At 40.9% G+C, this 6,000-nt stretch overlaps 1 protein-coding gene across 1 annotated transcript in view; it reads right to left on the reverse strand.

Annotated features, from left to right (window-relative positions):
- Positions 1-5,539, reverse strand: part of GRAP2 (GRB2 related adaptor protein 2) — a 40,135-nt gene extending 34,596 nt beyond the window's left edge. Inside the window, exon 1 of the mRNA XM_059472527.1 lies at positions 5,425-5,539. The gene's annotated coding sequence lies outside the window, so the exon portion shown is untranslated. The remainder of the gene's footprint in view (positions 1-5,424) is intronic.
- Between the last annotated feature and the right edge of the window lie 461 nt (positions 5,540-6,000).

A 6,000-nucleotide genomic window follows, 5' to 3' on the forward strand; every position in this document is an offset into this window, starting at 1 on the left:
TAATTTGTTTTTATGGCCACAATAATGGAATAATTAATCCAAAATGTTATTCTGCTTAAAGATCACAAAAATCTTGCATCGACAATATGTGAAGATTTTTTCCAAGTTTTCTTTACCTTTACAATACTTTTAATTAAAAAAATTCCCTTCGTAGAAGACTTGGAATTTGATTTACTCCGTCTGATGATGCTACAAATAGAGATTTCGAGGCACCTGAACTGCCCACAGTTAGAATGGTCATTTCAAAATGTTCATCACTTCACACCAGGCTTCTCAGTGGACAGTAGGACCTGCACCAGCTCTCATCAGGAGCAGTTGGCTTCAGTGCTGCTGGAAACAGAGTGAAGCAGCTGCTGCTCACAATGAGGAAACTCCGTGAGCAGCAGTGTCAGCCCCACTGAGAGCTGCCTTGCTGTGATGTTGCGGGAAGGGAAAAATATTTTCTTGAAGATCATTTAAAGCTAATCCGACAACACAAACACTCAGAGATTTTCATTGCTGAATGGGCTTGTTACAGCCAACGGAGAAGAGAGCATTAAACCTTTTAGGCTCAGGGTACAGGTGTCATTACTTGGGGTACAGGATACAGCAGTATGTGCTATGTCAAACCAGTAGGCAAAAGATGCAAGTGCTGCACATGGCCTCTGCTGAAGGTAATAACATGATTATGACACCACTGATGTAATTTATTGCAATGTAATATTGCCTGCCATTCATTCCCTTCTACTGAGAATGTAGCAGTACTTGATGGCTTCAATGAACTAAGATTCATCTTCTGTCTATGATGGGAAAGTATTTACAGACTAGACTCAGTTATCTTTGAGAGTTGAGGAAATTGGGAGGTTTTTTATGTTTTGATAGATTTAATCTCAGAGATCTGTTACACTATTAGAATTATCAAGAAAGCGCAGTCCAAGCAGTGTAATGACAATACAGCTCGAAACTTGATAATACCACTTGAAACTGTAAACTAAACTCCCTGACAGAATTAGAAAGCATTTCTTCCATCCCTGTGTGGAGGTGTGCGTACTTGGTTCATAGAGGGTTTGGTCACCCTTCTCAGAATCAATATTTTTGACCACTACTAGAGAAGTGTAGTGGATGTGACAGACAAACAGTCTGATGTGGTACAGCAAGTGCCATGTCAAACAGTGAGAGAGAAGCCTCCAGTGTCCTGGCTTTAGACACTCTACACTTAGCATGAAAAACAATTATCAGAGCCTGATTATGCACAGAGACAATTTCAGAACTTGGTCCATATCCTAAGATAATCCCTATTTGGATTGCAAGTGCTTCTGACCTAGAAGCATGATGTTGTTTATGTAACTAGATTTTAAAAATAAAAAAGGAATGTCAGAGTTCTGAGGGTTTAAGTTTGTGCTCTGCGAGTTACTGGTGGATTTTTCATGATGAGATAATAAAATAAAACAACTGGGGAACTGGAAAGGAAAGACTAGAGAACGTAAGGTATACAATGCCTTGGGGGGGAAAAGTGGCATGTTATTAGTACTGTACACTGCTCCAAAAAGATAAAGCCATTTATAAAAAAAGACTGAGTTGGGGACAGAGAGGAAGGATGGATCTTAGAATTCAAAGATAGGTAAAGAAGAATTTCATCGTGTGTTAGCACATGATGTTCATTTAGGCATTCAACTAATTTTCTTTTACCTCATAATATTTTACAGTACTGACCTCTGATTTTAGTGCTAGGATAATGTCTCCATTCTTAGCAAGCTTATTCCTCAGAGTAGTCCCTCCTGCTTAGTTATTATTTAAGAGGTACTTTAGCATGGTTCTCCAATTAGCAGAACAATTAAAAAAAAAAAGCTACAGGAAGAATTCAGACCATTCCAAAACATATTTTTAAAAATTCTCATCTATCTGAAATCCTTCTAGAAATAATAGACAGCAACTATGCTTCAGAGAGAGCATTCTGGACAAAAGTCAAAAGAAAAGAAAGATACCTTTCCTCTCCACCAGAACACACAGTGGGGTAAGTTCAGCATCCCTAGGACAGTAGCAATCAAGCATCAGAAGCATCTGAGTACAGTATCAGCCCCCTAGAAGGGCTGTACCATGGGAATTAGTTTGTATCTTGAACCATGAAATTTATAGTACACACATTTGTTAGCTTAGCTGATGTCTCTACCAATTCTACTCTCCTTTGTGCAAGTCTCTTTCCCTTTCCCCCCCTTTAAAAAAACAGTCATTTGAAATCATATTTAAAATCAAATTATCACTATAAAATGCAGAAACAAGTCATCCTTGTTTAGTGGTGAAAAAAGAAGAGTAGGAATCAATTTTCCAAGTCCAGGTCAGTTAAAGATTTTCTGTGCATTCCTGGGCAAGTCACTTCACCTCTCTGAATGTAGGACACATTTAAAAATTTCAGTGAAGCTGTGCATAGAGATATTTCAATGGAATGGGGTACCAAAACCCACAATACTGCCTTCTCAGGGCAGCAGGGTTTTTTGCAGATTGTCAAGTTAGTCTGGTACAGCTTTAGTGCTTCTGTCATCTTAATGTCATCACGCTCATGTACGTGGGCCAGATTATAAAGTGAAAGAATTCACACTCACCTGTCTTAATGGATGGGTAAAACACCCATTAATTGGCAAAAATGTGTGCAGACATTAAGATGAAAGGCTTGTGCAGGAAAGACAAAGTTACTGATGGTAATATACTTCCATTCCTGCTGGCCAAATATACAAAGATTGGTGGAAAGCTAAGCTAAGAAGATGCCGAGGACTCCTTCAAGGGAGTTACAAAATAAAGATTTTTGAAAGATATCGAGGGAGTTATGCATAACATTTGTGCTGACTGGGATATGGCTGGCAGTCAACCCCGAGCTTTAAATCAAGTGTGTTGCCATCATTGTACTGAGCATACATGTGGCACTTTGGGACATGGCTTAGCAGTGAACATGGCAGTGCTGGGTTAACAGCCAGACTCGATTACAGGAGGCTTCTCCGACCTTGATGACTCTATGATTCCATATAGCAATTTGAGGAAATAATAAAAGACAGAATTGCTACATTCTTCTTAGACCAAAACCAGACTCTGGAGATGAGGAAGAAAGGTAGAAGAAATCAGGCTCTAATTTAGATCTATAAAACTCCATGCAATCTAAAATGAGCCCTGATGGCCCAGGCATATCAACTGTTGGTAGTAACACTTCCTTACTTGTCAAACATGTGGTGTTTTGTCAGCCACAGTGGGTAGGTTCTTCTAACTGATACCAGCAACTGAACTTGCCAGAGAGTGTATTTTATGGTGTGTGTATACGTATATACACATATATATACATATGTATAAATAAATACATGTAAAAATATGTATATACCTACACACACACACACACACACACACACACACACACACACACATATATATTACAGCTCCACTAAGAGGAGAATTTCAAGTGAAAACAATGTTAAGGGGAGAAACATAAGGAAGAGAATGAAGATAATTTTCATTGTATCAGACAATAAAAAAAAACCAAAAGAGACTGCCTACAGCAGTAGTTCCAGAACTGTGGCTTAATAGCAACCTCTTGCCTGCCAAAGTTTCAGATATTGCTTGTGGCTAAGGAGAGCTGCTGTCAAGCTGCAAGTTGATTGGGAAGGCAAAGTGTAACATGGTGCAGGGGACATCACAACTGCACTGCTGGCCCTTGAATCAGCAAAAGCGGAGGGCATTGCTGTATGGTGGTAAGAGTCAGTGTAATCATCAGGGGGAAAAAAAGAAATTCCATGTAACCAGGTAAAGGAAGAGGAAGTTTGAAGAGGAAAGTGATGTCTCTTGCTAGAATAATGGCTATAACTTACAGAAACCAGAAAAGCTTCCAGCCCCGCTCTACCTTATGCAAAGTAAAGTGAGAAGGCGTAGGAGATCAGGACAAACAGCCTGCTCGAGCAGCAGAGCCCCCTTTTTCTGAAAGTTGCCTGTTTTGTCCAGGCAGATCCGTCAGTCTTAACAATTTTAGGAGATGCGTGCAGAAGGGTGTGGTAGAGATTAAAGTAATTCCAAAATCTAGACAGCAAAACTAAGCTAAACTTAGCTGTGTGCATTTCACAGTGCATATCCATCCATCTCCAGGTTATTCTGCTTTCCTGATAAAAAAGGGAATGACAGTGCTTGTTTGTGCCTATTCTCTTCTTTGTGGGATTGCCAAGTTCAAATGCAAGAATGAAATAAAAATAAATGAATAAATGTCACCAAATAGGAAAGCAAAGGGAACTGCTTCACTGCAAGAGCAATGCATTTGTTCACTGAGCCACTGCTAAGGAAACAGGTTTCCTTCCTATCTGTTCCACAACCCATTTTGCCAGACTGTGGAATCATGATAGCCAGAAGTTTTGTCCTATTCAGAAAACATGGGAGCAGAGGCTAAAGCATGAGTTTCTCTCTTTTCCACTTTCAAGTGGATGACTGGCACTGCTGGCTGCACCATCTGTGGTCTTCCATGCCAAAACATAACTGGTAGGTAGTTTTTTTTCACCCCAAAGCCCAGTTCCTCCTGCCATACCCGTTTACTAAAAGCTCAATTATCATTAAACCTTTCTTCACTGGACAATTATAAATGTGACAGGCTCTCCTGCTGCTGCTGAAGAGAGCTCAGATTATTGTTTTTTCCAAGAAAATATTGTACTGATAGGATGCTACTAAATCATGTCTTGGAGACTGATGTCCTTTTGCTCCTACAAGACAAATATTATGAACTTTATGCACACAAACACACATGAAACACATGAAAGACCTTGCCATACAGCTCTATAGCACTCCAGTCTAAAGATGTGTCTCATAACAATATGGCCTGTTATGCTTACAATGCATCAAAAAGCTTTACAACAACATTTAAAAACAAGTGAGGAAAAATTATGCCCATCTGACCCCTTGAGAAACCACCACATTTCACAGAAGACATAACAGGTCAGGAAAAGCAGCTTACTTGAGCAGCAAAGCCCTGGTTTTGAGCAGAAGGAGGGTCAACAATGCCAAATCTCCAGGTGCCTAAAGCATTTTTCTTTCTAGGCATCTTGCCCCTTTCAGTACGATCACAATGGCTGTCTCGGAGACACAATAGCCTGATCTCTGCTAGAGCAGCCTTCAATTTTTCCCAACCAGGGAAAACTGATTATTTCTTTGCCTTGTGCTTGTGACTAATAAAAAAAAAATTCCTATTCATTATTTTCTTTGCTCTGTTCCAATAAATATGCTCCTCCTGAGCACGGTCCTGATACCCCACTGACAAGGAGAAAAACCTGATGCACCTGCAGTGGAAAAGAAAACACACTGAATCCCAAGCCTTGCAGATAAGCCCTTAGTTGTTTAACTCAGTAGAAAATGCAATGCTAATTTAGCCAATGCATGTACCCATAAAACCTCACAGCAAAAGAAGCAAGCCCCCAAGCAGATCTGTACCTTTGTGGCAGGTAGTTACACTCTGGTCTTTCAGGATCTGTGGTGGGAAAAACCAGTGTGGGAATGGCACGAGTCTCATAACAACCTGCCTTCAGCACAAATGCTTAGCAAGGACCAAAGTCTGTGGAGCCATTCGGGACACACAAATCTTCAGCCCAGCATCTCAGCCTCTCCCTCATGAAGTGCAGCCAATCAAGCCGGTAGAGTGCAAACCACAAACCACACAGGAACTCACAGTCACAGCAGCTTATTGAGCTGGGTATGGGACTCAGCTTAGTGTGGTTTTACTGTCTTACTGCGAGGGAAACTGCACGAGAGCAGTTCCTCTGAATGCTGCAGCTGTGCTGGGGCACCTCACAACTTGCTCAGTGTTCAGTTATTTAATATATCTGTCTGGAAAGCACTGGCCCCTTCAGATATTAGTAGTGATCCATCCCCAAGAGCAAGCCATCACAAGTATCCAAAAATGTGCTCTCCTCTCTGTTACGGGGGGACAGCAGTGGCCATAAGCCATCAGCACCTGAATTCATGGAGCACCTCTGGTGCCACACACCCCTGTGACATGACAGGCTCCAT

The sequence above is a fragment of the Ammospiza nelsoni genome, chromosome 5 (assembly GCF_027579445.1).
Source record: "Ammospiza nelsoni isolate bAmmNel1 chromosome 5, bAmmNel1.pri, whole genome shotgun sequence".
NCBI lineage: Eukaryota > Metazoa > Chordata > Aves > Passeriformes > Passerellidae > Ammospiza > Ammospiza nelsoni.